The 14,390-nt window shown below is 48.7% G+C and overlaps 1 protein-coding gene across 5 annotated transcripts in view; it reads right to left on the bottom strand.

Moving 5' to 3' along the window:
* Positions 1 to 14,390, bottom strand: part of ZHX2 (zinc fingers and homeoboxes 2) — a 172,636-nt gene that overhangs the window by 116,207 nt on the left and 42,039 nt on the right. For 4 of the 5 annotated variants that reach the window (XM_060287684.1, XM_030875703.2, XM_060287686.1 and 1 more), the window contains exon 2: positions 4,865 to 5,001. The exons of the other annotated variant lie outside the window; for it this stretch is intronic. The gene's annotated coding sequence lies outside the window, so the exon portion shown is untranslated. The remainder of the gene's footprint in view (positions 1 to 4,864; positions 5,002 to 14,390) is intronic. 5 annotated transcript variants of the gene reach the window in all.

The following is a 14,390-nucleotide window of genomic DNA, read 5'->3' as shown; positions in this document are numbered from 1 at the left end:
TTAGCATTTTACTAGGCTTCGTCTACCTCAGGGTAAAGGTTATTTAAGGCCTGAGTACAACATTAAAAAAAAAAAGCATCACTTTCAAACATTAGCAGAGGAAAGATCCCGTGGAGACTGGCAAAAGAGAAAGTTACCCAAAGCCTGAAACACGAGAAGGCAGGACATGGGGGTTTTTGTTTGTTTCTTGTACGGGCCACAACGTTCTCAGAAGAGGTCATTAATGGCTTTCTGGTTCCTTGGCGGCTGAAGGAACACAGCACCTTGCCATCGGCGGCATTTTTCACAGACCAGCTGCCCGGGGGTGGACCTGAGTGCACCCAGCTCACATAAAGCATTTATTCAATGCCCAGGAGCAAGTGAATACGACCTGCTCTCTGCCATCAGAAGGCCCAGTGTTTGGAATAAGATACCCTCCTTCCAAAAACAAATGCAAGTAGAGCCCCTGATTCGCCCCTCCCCCCCCACCTCTGAAACCTGTTCCTCCGCAGACGTCCCCACCGTCAACCGCCCATCGACCCACTGGGAAGCTGGAAGCCATCCTTGGTTCTCCCTCTTCATCAACATCCACGGCCAACCCACCCTAAGGCCATCTTGTGACCTCCACTCTCTGACCCACCTTCTCTTTATCTCCGTGAGCGCTGTTATCATTTCTTGCCTGAACGTCCAAAGCCACCTCCCAAGTGGCCTCCTTGGTTCCACTTTTGCTCTCACCCTTCTCTACCAAGAGATCTTCTAAAAATGTACATAATATTGCAGTACTTTCCTGCTTAAGCACACTGAACTCAGAGCAATCCAAATTTCTTTACCAAATCCTACAAGGCCCAGTGGGATGCGGTTCCTGACTGTCTTTCCCACTCAGCATCAGCGTGAAACTGTCTCCTCTCCCCCGAGGAATGGGCAGAATCATACTTACCTTCCAGGACGGTTGTGAGGCCACTAGGAGTGGGGAATACCTAAAACTGCTCTGTAAACCAGAAAATGCTGTACAGTGTAACCTCTATTCCATTATAATTGGGCTTTTGTGTTTTGACTCCTGTTTTCATGGTTTCCAGTTCATTAATATCTTTCATTGTTTGCAATTTTATATCCTTTTCAGATATAAGGATATTTATATGCACAAGGTAGTACTGAAAACTACCATGCCAGCATCTTGGTATTCCAAAGATAACAGCCCAGCTACGGTGTGCTTAAAACCTCGACAATATTTGTTCTTCCCAGGGCAGAAAATCAAAGTTTTAACTATGCAGTCAGATTGCCAGAGGCCTAGAGGGAGATCTCATTTAAATGATGAACCAGTTCATTCTCTCACGAAAATGATGCAAGAATGTGATCTTCAACATCTCTCCAACATTTTCAGTAGCAGCAGATAATGTTTATTAAGCCCCTACTTTGTACCAGTCCCTGTATTAAACACTTTTAATGCTTTACCTTTGTTAATCCTGACAGCAACATTAAGAGGTGTTATAATTGTCCAGACGAGGAAGGTGAAGCTCAGAGAGGTTAAGTAACTTACCTAAGGGCACACCGCTAATGAGAAATGTTCAATCGTCTATTTTAATAGCCCATGTTCTTTTGTTCTACCCTATGTGTGTTGCAGGCAGGAGAACCAGGAATGTGTCTATCTGTGAAAGGGGAAGAGGGATAATTGGGAGATGGGGGTTTAGGCAAGTACAAGGCCACCAAGCCCTATGGATGCAAGGGATTTGGGGCAGTAGACTCTCCTTAACTTCAAGCTTCACTCCTCCGAGACTTTCGTTCTATCTTGCAAAGTTAGACGATGCCCAACAGGTTTCCCCATAATCAGTGAAAAAGAGTATAAGTCTCTCCTGTGAAGGGTAGTCACTGCCTTTTTGTTATTTACACCAAGAAATGTGTGTGTGCATGCATGTGTCTGTGTGTGTCTGAGAGACAGACAGAGAGGCAGAGAAGGCGCTCTGGCCGGAGAGATTCCCAGAGAAGTTCTCCTGTCACTTCACTCACTGTTTGCCAAACAATCACCCACATGGAAATAGCAACAGGACCACCAGGGCAATACCCTCCTTCTGCTGTCAGTTCTCTAGTGCCCCAAAACTCGCTGTGCAACTTCATGCAAGTTACCTCCTCCCTCTGGGCCTCGGGTTTCTCATCAGTAAAGCAAAACATTTAGATTCCTAGAATTTCATCCAGCTTTCAGACTGGAGGGATGCTCTCAGATCCATGATCTCTTTTTTTTTTTTCTTTTGCAGTACGCGGGCCTTTCACTCCTGTGGCCTCTCCCGTTGCGGAGCACAGCCTCAGCGGCCACGGCTCACGGGCCCAGCCGCTCCGTGGCACGTGGGATCTTCCCGGACCGGGGCACGAACCCGCGTCCCCTGCATCGGCAGGCGGACTCCCAACCACTGCGCCACCAGGGAAGCCCCCACGATCTCTTTTGCTATCACCACCTCCCTAAGGAGACGGGTAAGTCAGACTGGCCATGGAAGGCTGGGGGAAGGTGCCATGGTTGAGTGAAAGATCCTGGACCAGAGCTATTGACTTTCGACGCCAATTCCAATGTCAGTAGACTCCACCAAGCTACCTTCAAGGGTGCGGACAGAGCTTGTGCAGGACCTATGCGTGTCTGTCCTCTTAAAACAGAAAGGATAGCACGCCGAAGCCACTGTGTGGGGGGCTCTGGCCACGCCAATGGATCAGTGTTTGAGGGCAGTTCCTTCGTTTATTCCCTCCTCCCTCCCTCCCTCCCTCCCTCTCTCCCTTCCTTCCTTTTCTTTGCAGAGGGAAGAGAACAGGTAGAAGTAGGAGATGCCGCCCAAAAGGTATGGATGGCTTGAAAAACTTGAGATCCCTGCCAGACATAAAAATAACTGAAAACAAGACAAAACAACACACACACAAGCATGATCTGTGCTGTGTGTGTGTGTGTGTGTCTGTGTTGGCGAATGGTAAGATTAAAGAGCTAAGTGTGGAAAAAGCCCTCATGGCCACTTGTATTTCCTATATACTCTGTGTTTTATATGTTTGCACAAATCAATGAGCTTCCTATTAAACAACAGGCCAATTTTCACATGTTAGAGGGAAAGAAGCTCCCCCACTAAGACGCACCAGCTGGGAGAGTTGAACTCACGACTCAACCTTTTCCACGTCTATCTGTTCCCTGGGATCCGGTACCAACAGTTCTACTATTCCAGGGCGCTTACAGGCAAACAGAACATTGGCCAGGCCAGAACCCACGCAGAACCCCAGTAGGCTGGGATCCAGCAGCAGACCACCGTTTTCACCCCAGGAGCTCAGCCTTCAAGAGCTGCAACGGTCCCCGCTTACACGAGGGGTCCCTTCAAAGTGGGTGAAACGAGATGCGCACCAAGCAGGCTGTCCCGCGGGTGTGAACCAAGGGCCACCGCCGGCAGGGCACAATTTGTGGGGAACTAATGAAAGCCTCCTCCAACCCCAAATCCCACCCCCAACCTGGGTGGTGACCCCTCTCTGAACCTGGCTGGAAACTCTCCTGACACTCCAGGCGGAGACAAAGACAGGCCTCGTGGGGTAAAGGAAATAGCCCAAGCTTCCCTCTAGAAAGTCCTCGTGGTATTTGTAGCAAGTGCAATCTCAGACGATCACTTAATCTCATCCTTTGTTTTTGAATCTGCAAACCCTATATGATAATGAGAGACATGGATTGTAGACTTCTAGCACAGGGCCTGGCATGTAGCGTGTATCATACTAAATGGTAGCTGTTATTATAATATCTCAATAATTTCGAAGGTCTCTGTTAAAAGTTCATGTGCTGACAGGACTGCTCCGCCCCGGCCGTCGCCCACGAGTAAAGATGCCTTTGCTGGCTGGCTCGGGAAATGAGCTAGGGCAGTGGTTCTCCAAGCGTGGTTCCCTGCATCACCTGGGAATTCGTTTGAAGTGCGCATTTGTGGACCCCCCTCTGAACTACTGAATCAGAAATTCTGGGGGTGGTGCCCAGTCATTTCGCACCCCCGCCCCGTGACTCTGACGCCTGCCAAAGCTGGAGAACTATTGAGCTCAGCAATGACTGCCAAGTCTGGCTGATGAGCAGAATTTCCTGGGAGTGTTTAGAGGAGAAAGGCAGGTCCCTGGGCCCATCTCCCAGGGACTCAGAGTCATCAGGTTCTGGGAAGCTGCCTGGGAGTCAGCATTTTAACAGGCTCCTCAGGGGATTCCACTGAGCTAGAGGTTGGGTTTGTTGGGGAGAGGGGAGCACAGAGGCTGGGGGAGACCCAGGGATGGGGCTCCCTGGGAAGGGACTGGGAGGGCAGGCCTGGCAGAGCTGGGGGTGCTGAGATGTAAGACACACTGGAGACCAAAGTTCTCATAGTTCTATAGATTATGAGATGGAAACTTCTACCATCTTCTCATTTTCCATCCAGGGAAACTGAGCTCCAAAGAGAAGTGACTATTCTAAGTCCATGCAGCTCATGCTTGGAAGAGCTGGGACTGGAGCCAGGGGTCTCCCTTCCAGAGCCAGCGCCCTTTCCACCGAGCCCCACAAGCTCACGCTCACGTGTTCCCTCCCTCTCAGCATCTCTCTCTGCGCTGAGCACTGAATCCACGCGCATTCCCTCAGTGTTGACCGTGAGGGTGAGATCTAGGGAGGAGTTGGAGTCAGACCTCAGACCTGAGTGCAAATCTAGCCTCAGTCACTGAGTAGCTGAGCCATCAAGTCACCCTCTCAAGGCCTCAGTTGCCATATCTGTAAAATGGGGATAAAATCTGACGTCACAAAGCTGCCGAGCAGGTCAGCAGCCGATGACTCAGGCGAAGGTGTTTCCAAGCTGTCCATCACCCCCACAAGCACAGGGGCTAGAGAAGAAGGAGCAGGGCTCACTATGACCTCTTGCCTAGAAGCACTTACCATCTAGCCGAGGCAGAAGAAACACACTCAAGGCAACTGGAGAACGAGGAAGCGCTCAGCTCCACGCCGAGTGCAAGGTCACGCTTCAGTGCCTCTGCTCGGGCGCCGCTCTGCCTGGAACACCGGCCCCCAACACCCTGTGGGTACAAGAATCCCCGGTCATTAGGCTCACAGTCTGGGCCTGACTTTCCCCACCCGTGAGGGCAGGAAGTAAAGCTCGTTCGGCTCTGTGGCCCCAGAGTGTCTACATCTCAAAGGTGCGCTCAGGAAGTGGCTGATGCAGGTAGGGAGGCTTCTGGTCAGAGGGGCCTTAGAGACCTGGAAGGGCCTTTTCAGGGGGGCCCGTGCCTCAGAGAATTCCTGTAATGCCCCACTGGGGCAAGCATAGTGGGGACAAGGGCTTCAAACCAGCCAGAAGCCATCAGCCGACTCCTGGCCCTCCTACAGGCCCCCAGCGTGTCTCTCATCCACCCCAGGGACCAAGGCTCTCAGGTGGGGTTGGCGGTTCCTTCACAGTCAGGAGGGGAGGAAAGTGAAACAGGAAGCATCAGCTCCACGCGAAGCGGCACCGAGATCTACAGAATAAGGGAAGACACTAAGCAAGGGGCAGGCGCACAGGAAACAGCGATCCAAACTAGGGCTCCCGAGGATCTGGTCATTTGTTTCTCCTGTTTCTCCCTCTTCCGGTCTGGAGGATCCAAGGAGGTGTCCAGAGGGAACAGGGCACTGCAGAGTGAAGAGCTCTAGAGACGGGACATTTCTCCCACTGCCCCTAGGAGCAGTGTGGCCTTGATCATACCACGTCAGTTCTCAGGGCCTTTAAAATGGGTACCAGGTGAATAAGGAACTGGTGGCTCATTCTCCCCTGAAGGATAAAGCAAAGAACACAGCTAGCAGAGTGAATGCCCCTGGTCCAGCCAAGCAAAATAGGTTCAAAGCTGGCTCTGGGTCATGGCTGTGGTCTCTCCGTGGAAAACTGATAATAACAATGATGGTGTTGAGGGTGACAGCTCGTCTTTGCTGAGTGTGTCCTGGGCACCAGGAGCCGGGCAAGCACTTTTCATTCATTACGCTGTTCAATCCTCGCAATGACCCTTACGGCGGATGCTATCGTTATTCCCATTTTACAGTTGGGAAAACTGATACTCAGAGAAGTTACACCTGGGATCGTGGTCTGGTGGGTGGGGGAGGCAGGATTTGAACCCAGGCTGTCGGATTCCAGAGCCCACCTACTTTCCTACTGGAATCTTCTGAACCTGCGAGTCAGTATTCCACAGCTGGGAAATATGGGAGGATCTAGAAAGGCAATTACAATAATCACGTTCTAGACCCAGGACTAAGTCTGGAAAGAAAGATCACATTTGGAGCAAAAATTCAAAGTCTGCTGAATTATTCGCAGTACAGGAAACACAACTCAGGGACTTGGTTTAAATAGGCAGATGGGGTGTCCTGGAGGCAGCCCAGGCCTTCAGGGTAGACACCCTGGATTCTCGGCCACTGCCCCCATGCACCAGCCTGCTTAGCTGGGGTCAGGCAGCTGCTCTCCAGTCCATTTTCTCATCCATCAGGCATGCCAGGATATTCCTGCCTTCACCACCTCGCAGGTGGGCCCAGGTTAGCTGAGTCCCAGCAAGGTCCATCTTCTCTCACCCCCAATTTTAAAAGATTTTGTCTCTCATACAGTAATTAGTTTCTCCATTAACAAAATAGCGAAGCATTTGTGTAAGTGCCGAAGTTTCTGATCAAAACAAAGTAACCGGGCTTCCCTGGTGGTGCAGTGGTTGAGAGTCCGCCTGCCGATGCAGGGGACGTGGGTTTGTGCCCCGGTCCGGGAGGATCCCACATGTCGCAGAGTGGCTGGGCCTGTGAGCCATGGCCGCTGAGCCTGCGCGTCCGGAGCCTGTGCTCCGCAACGGGAGAGGCCACAACAGTGAGAGGCCCGCGTACCGCAAAAAAAAAAACAAACCAAAAGATCCCCAAAGTAACCATTGTCACCCACTTCCAGCCCAGAGCGAAAACAAAACAACCCCCCAAACCCCCTACCACACCACAATATTTTTAGGCAGCCAGTGCCACTGTATCCTGGGTACTGTACAACGTCCACTGGTTTCTGGAATACTGACTCCCATTATGTGGACTTTTAGGAAAACACTGGCCTAAACAATTTCTGAGGTCTCCTCCAGCACCAAGTTCAACAAGTCTACAAAATCGATGCTGTCTCTTCGTGTGCTTGGCTAATTGTGAATGTCTAGTCACCGTTCTTCTTTTGTTTGCTCAGTCCTAGAAATGCAAAACCAGGGAGGACCCTTGGAGTCTAAAGGAGGTCATCTAAGGATACCCGTTGCGCAGGCCTCTGCCACTTCACACCGAGGGTGGAAAACACAGGGAACTCCTTGGGCCCGAGAGGCTGTAGCAGCTGAAACTATAAACAAGTTCAAGAAGTGTTTAGATGGACTCACGGAGGAGGGGACGACGGGTGAGGGGAATTAGGAGCATCAGGTCTCGTCCTTATACCCCTGCAGCTTTCCGTTTCCTGCTAGCAATACAGTATCTGGCGGGCAGAACACTGACGGTTCCACTGACAGCATAGCTGATGTTCTCATGCAAGGAGATTAAAAGAGGAAGGAAAACAAACAAAGAAAAAAAGAAACGAGTGTATATGATAGTTTCCTGCTTTGACATCTAACTTCTACGATCAGAAAAAAAAGAAAAATTTCCATTGTCGGAAATCTAGAAATAGAAGAGGAAATGTAATCTCTGATTCCACGTCTAAGGATTAACTGCATTAACATTTTGCTATGTTTCCATCTGTGTGCCTGTTTTTTTTTTTTTTTTTTTTTTTGTGGTACGCGGGCCTCTCACTGTTGTAGCCTTTCCCGTTGCGGAGCACAGGCTCCGGACGCGCAGGCTCAGCGGCCATGGCTCACGGGCCCAGCCGCTCCGCGGCATGTGGGATCTTCCCGGACCGGGGCACGAACCCGTGTCCCCTGCATCGGCAGGCGGACTCTCAACCACTGCGCCACCAGGGAAGCCCTGTGTGTCTGTTTTTTAAAAAATAAAAACTCTATGTACAACATGTATCCTGCATTTTTCATTTAACATTGAAAAGAATCACATTACTTAATAGACATACTGTTGACTTAAGGATTTCTACTACTTATTTACTTAAGAATGAATTTATTTAATCGTTGAATTATTTTATCATTCACCTCTTGTTGGACATTGTTTTTCTTTTCCTAATTTTCTACCGTATAAATAATGCTGGGATAGACATGCCTACCGACTTCTCTTTGGAGAAATAACAGTAAATCTCAAAATCTTGGAGTGCACCATTTAATAAGTTTCTCTTACATAGACGAAGGGCAGGTGAGGGACAGGCTGGCGAGGACTTCCCCAGGGAGCCCTGAGTCTTGCTACAATACCATTTTAAAGGCTCAGTGCTTCTGGTACTCCCCCATCCCGCCGTTTCCCCTCCTTCTCCACAGCTATTTATTCATGCTGAAGACTCTTGCCTTGGTCCCTGCAAAACAGAGCGCTTAGAGAGCTAAAGAGACCCGCAGAGAGCTGAAGAGACTCGCAGCCACAATAAGGACCTACAGGATAGCACAGGGAACTCTCCTCAATACTCTGTAATGGCCTATATGGGAAAAGAACCTAAAAAAGAGTGGATATATGTATATGAAGAACAGATTCACTTTGCTGTACACCTGAAACTAACACAACATTGTAAATCAATTATACCCCAATGAAAATTAAAAAATAAAATTAAATTAAAATAAAATTATATATACTAAAAAAAAAAGACATTCGCAGCCACTGGGCTGCAGCTTCCCAGGACGTGGCCCTTATTAGAAATGCAAATCCTCAGCTAACAAACCCCAAACACCCAGCTCACCAGCCCCCCTCGCCGCCTGCCCGGTCGGGTGGCCCCTGTCTTCCATTTTACCTGAATGGGCTGAAAGGGAGTTGGCTGGGCTGTGGATGAGTCATCTGAGAAGGAAAGGGTCTGCCTGAAATGGAATCGTCTCCTCGGGGTTTCAGTTTTACCCAATAAGAGGAAGTCAGTTCCTTTCTTCCCAGCCTTAACTCTACTAAAAGCCATTAAGCACTGCCAGGGACAGGAGACATTTATCTGTTGGTGAGCGTGAATGCAGCGTTCTGTACCTCCAGCTGGGATGGAAATTAAGCTGTTTACTTGGTGGCCACCCCAAGGGACCGAAAGGAAGCTCTAACGTGATGGTACTTCTGAAATGCATTTTTAAAATCTCAAAGTCTCGGCCTCCATTCCTGCCTGTAAAATCAGCAGGAATTTGCAAAGTTCATTTAGCTGAATTACACCCTGACCAGCACTGACCACCAAATGCAAATGGGGTGACCAGCAGGTGACCTCACCGAACCGGTTCTTGTTTTGGAAAGGGTGGTGGGCATCTGAAGGCTGTTGCGGTTGCAGTCAGGCTAGCTTTTACGATAACCAAGATCAAAGGGAGGTTTGGTACTGGTTTCCCAGGTGCGCTTCCTCTGCGTGTTCAGTCACATTCAAAACTTCACATGATAGAGTCCCTTTATGTAGGGCAGACCACCCCCACAATATGTCTCAGTGACGTATTGATTACTTTGAATGAAAGTTACTTGAGAAACAGCCGGTGGCAAGAAATGACATTTAAAAAACCCATCCTGATCCCCAACTTCCCCCTGAAAGTGGGGCATAAATCTCCCACGTGAAGGTACCCTCCCTATATCAGGAGGATAGAAAACATCCTTCTCACCAGAGTTAGGAAAGTCAAGGCTAATAAAGCTATAGAAACAAACTTTGTTACTTCTTCATTAGTCCGCTACCCCAAGCACAAGCCCCTTTGTTTTGCTCTATCTTCACAAAGAACTGTTTCTTCTTTGTCAAAAAGTGATATATAAACAGCCTGCTTTGGTCACTTGAGGGAGGGCATCCCGTTTCTACAGAACCTCCATGCTTATGAATAAAACTGGCTTTTTCTCCTGTTAATTGGTCATGTGTCAATTTAATGATTAGACCAGACAAAAGAACTCAAGAGGGGTAGGGGGAAATTTCCCCCTTTCCGTCCCCCTCGACGTGGCATGAGCAGGTTCTCCCTGTCTAGAACGACAAGCTCACTTCCTCATCAACAGAATTCCCTTCACAATTGGTCCATGCCATTCCTTCTGCCAGTCTGGGGGCCATTGCTACTTCAAAATGCCACTCCAAACTTACCTTTTACATGCAGAAAACCTGTCAGGCTGAATTCCATCTGAGGTCATTTATTTTGTATCCTTTTGGCGCTCTTAACACTCAGAGCCCTCAACATGACTTTGCTTGTACATTTGGTCTCACCCCTAAGCTCCTTAGCACTGGAAGGTGGAGCCAGTCTTTTATGTTTGGTCCCTGCTATACTGAATGTTTGTGTCCCCCACCAAAATCTATATGTTAAATCCTAATGCCCAAGGGTGATGGTATTAGGAGGTTGGGGCCTTAGAGAGGTAATTAGGTCATAAGGATGGGGTCCTCATGAATGGGATTAGTGCCTTTACAAAAGAGACCCCAGAGAGCTCCCTTGCCCCTTCCTCCATGTGAGGACACAGCGAGAAGACAGCCATCTATAAACCAGGAAGTGGGCCCTCACCAGATACTGAATCTGACAGCCCCTTGATTTTGGACTTTAAGCCCACAGAACTGTGAGAAATAAGTTTCTGTTGTTTATGAGCCATATACCCAAAACACCATAGACTCAGTCCATGGCATTTTGTTATAGCAGCCCAAAGGGACTAAGGGTCCCAACAGTGCTTAAGTAGAGAGACTCTTGCCCTGCTCCTAGAATAAGGTGGGAGAGTTTTCATATTGTTCTTATTCTTATTTTCTAATTTATATGAATGTATATGTGCGCATATCCTTCTAAAGGGAATATAAACACGTTAAATAAATTCTGAAAAGTACAGTTCCAACCACTCTAACCACTGTTGTAAGTTCTTAAAGTTCTTTAGTGAGAGTAAAAGGTAACGGGCCTCGCTTACATGCGAATTCTGCAGTCAAACAAATGATTTTGGATTTGCAGATTTGGAGTTAAAGGTGTATCATAAGATGCCCTTGGTAGTGTAGTGGTGATTAAGAGGATGCACTCTGTCTGCGTTGAATTCTGGCTCAGCCACTCAACAGCTGTGTGACTTTGGGCAAGTTACTTAACGTCTCTGACTTTGGGCATACCCAGATTCTTTAAAAAATGTCCTTCTACTACACATACCCTTTATATATTCCTCGTTTTACCTAATGTCCCATGCAAGTATCTACCCTTATTATTACACAGTTCTCATAACCAACATTAAAATAGTCATGCAATATTCTAGTCAATCACTGGTGCAGAGTTAAGTAAATGTTTTCTAACTTTTTGCTGAAATTCAGTATTTCAATGACTGTTTAAAAGAAGATCAATACCCTCAATCTGTGGGATCAATGAATTAGTATCTGCCATCTCCTGGATACTCTGTGTAAAACAGAAGCCAGCCCACAAGACCCTGGTAGACCCCAAACCCACTGTACTTTATGTTCCCAATGAGAACGACCTGGCACTAGTCATCCAAGAGCCCATTCACATATACAATCCATCATCCTCAGGGAGGGGTGGGGAAAATATCAGATGAAATAGACCATGCAGCCCTCCGGGGCAGCACCGCCCTGCCCCCCACCCCATCCCATAGTCCATCTCGGCCCACGTGCACTGGGGCTGCCTCCGTGCATCCACTCCCATCCGTACCCCGCACAGTCATCTCACGACAGCACGGGCGGCTCTCCGTCAAACAGGTGTGTTGTGGGAGGGCGTCTCCTGAGGTTCCGCGGTCAGACACTGGGGGCAACACTTCAGTCATGGCTTTCCCCGTAGTCCCAGGTTTTGGTTTTTCTTTCGATCAGTCCTCTCATTCTTTTTCCACACAACGACCCAGGCTGAGCTGGTTTGAGGACACACCCTCCCTTACGGCAGTCGCTCCTGAGGGATGTGTGTAGGAGGAGGACACACACACACTCACGCACGCACACACACTCTACAGGAATTTTTGCTTCATTCCTCCTGAGCCCAGGTCTGTGTTTCTGCCCTGAGGTCAGAGCTGCCCTCCCCACAAACATCAGCGCCCACTTCACAGAAGTCCCTTTGTTCCACGCACACTGCACCTCACTCTTGACCGGAACCTTCTACCTGCCCCCCCAGGGCTCTCCTCTGTTCCAGCTCTTTTCTCCCTCATCTTGTCTCTGTTCTTAATACTTTGCAGGGGCTGTTGGCCCCATCCTACCATTTCCTGATCACTTGCTTATGGATTCTCTCCTTTTTTTCCCTAAAGATTCTGATTCTGAAGTCTGATCTGGGGCACCCTGGGCCTCAGTTTTCTCATCAGTAAAACAGGGTTATGTTAGTACTGACCTGCTCCCCAGAGGTGTGTGAGGATTAAAGGAGATAATACAGGTACAGCAGCGGGCACAGCGCTTGGCTCCAAGAAAGCACGCAAATGTTAGCAATTATTACCTTTATCATTATCATCATTAATCAGAATAATGAATAACAACCCTCGGTTTTTCTAAAAAGCCGGAGGTTCTCCCATAGCTTGTCATTCCTACATTCCTCCATCTCAGACTTCCTAACCTCCCCCTAGGAATCCTACTCAACCCCACACCCTGATCTCCTGATTGGTTTTCTTTTCTCTGGACTTGAAAAAAATAACAAATCTGGATTAAGAGTCAGGAGATCTGAATTCTACTGTCATGAAAGAGTGAAAAGGGCTTGTGACCCTGGGCAAGTAATAGTCTTTCTGGGTTCCATCTCCTTCACCTGAAAAATGAGGAGATTGGACCAGAATAGCATTTTCCCAAGCATGTTCTGGAAGCTTCCATCACACTCGTGCTCCCCCCGCCCCCCGCCCTGAGCCCCTCTGGCCACAGCAGTGCCATAAGTGACCAACCTAGCACCCAGCTCCACCTCACTTAGCTCATCGTCAGAGCTGGGATACTGTCTACACTGCCTGGTGCCTCAGTAGATGATTACACGGCTGATCCAGTCCCTTTCATTAAAAAAGAGGTTCGAAATTGGTGTAAATCTCAGCTCTGTAAGGGAGGAAAATGAACTGTCAGCTCTGCTGAAAAACTAGGACAAGGTTCTCTTTAGCAAGTCTCCAGGTACTGTTCAGGCAATCACTGGGTATCACGAGCCTTAAAATATACCCCTGCCTGGTACAATGTCTCCTGATTAAGCTGCCTGCCAGGCCTGGGGTATTTCAGGCGGGAATGGTGTATTTTAAAACCACACAATTACTAGTAGTTTGGAAGAACCTTTTGAAACACCATGCCAATCATTTAATTCATTTTCCAAGTCCTTTTTAAATGCAAAATATGCTAATACGTTGTTGGAGTATCCAGCAGAGAAACCTGCTAGAGACTGGGGCCTCTCTTGCTTGGAGGTTAAGCGGAGGGCTGGTGGGAATGGGGCGCAGCGAAAAGAATGGCCCATTTTCCCGCCGATGCCACTGGGCTCAAGTGTTTCTTTGTGTTCCCTTCAGCTGCGAAAAGGTGCGATCACCCTCGCAGGCACAGATTTGGGGCATAATGGGCTTCTTTTCTGCCCAAAGCCCAAGTCCTGCCCCTGGTAAGTAAGACATGTCCTTGAGTTGTCTGCTAGCTCCTCCTGGTGAAGAGGGGACAATGAAGGAGGGAATAAAGAAGGGGTGAGACAAATTGATGGCTTGAAGGAATAAATTACTTTAGGCCCGGAGGGGCTGCTGCAGCCTTTGAAAAAATGATATAAACCAGCAAGTCTCCATTTCTCTTACCTATACGAGGGAGGAGGATAAATTACAGACCAGGGGTCTCTCTTAGAGGATTCAGGTGGGTCAGCCTCTTTACCAAATATTACACCCATTTTGCCAAAATCCGCGGGCTTCTCTGTACCTACTTCGTAACTGATTCCATAATCTCATTCAAAGTTGCTGTTTATTTAATAAGTACACGTTACTGGTCCTACTCTGTATACCCAGCGCTGTGCTGGTCTTGGTGGGACAGGGGCAGCACACAGGAGTACAACACGGGGATCTAGCCCTTTATAGCTATCTTTAATTGAGCCTCTGCTATCTTCCAGGGACAATAAATGCCTGGACTGCAGAGGGAAAAACACACATCCACGCCCGAAGGAAGCGAGGCAGGCGTGGCAGCATCCCCACCTGTCCGGGTGGGAAAGCCGGAATGCAACCTACCGAGGCTCTGGCCCAGGCCTTGCAAACAGGTGGCTGATGCTGGATTTGGCCCTTAGATATGTTTTCTTTGACTTTATACACTGCTTTAAACATTTTGGGAATACCTCCTAAAAATCAAGATTTCCAACATAAAAAATGAATAAGGGGCTCCCTGGCCTCACTGAATCCATACCCCTGCATGGGAACAGTCAGTGGGAGTTCAGTGGCCAGTATCCGCTTTAGACTGGGCGTGGATGCTCCAACTTGCCCACGTCGCCGCCACTCCTGTGACTTACCCCTAGCTAGCCTC

The sequence above is a fragment of the Globicephala melas genome, chromosome 17 (genome assembly GCF_963455315.2).
Source record: "Globicephala melas chromosome 17, mGloMel1.2, whole genome shotgun sequence".
NCBI lineage: Eukaryota > Metazoa > Chordata > Mammalia > Artiodactyla > Delphinidae > Globicephala > Globicephala melas.
The sequence above is the reverse complement of the archived record's forward strand: the minus strand, read 5'-3'. Positions and strand labels throughout refer to the sequence as shown.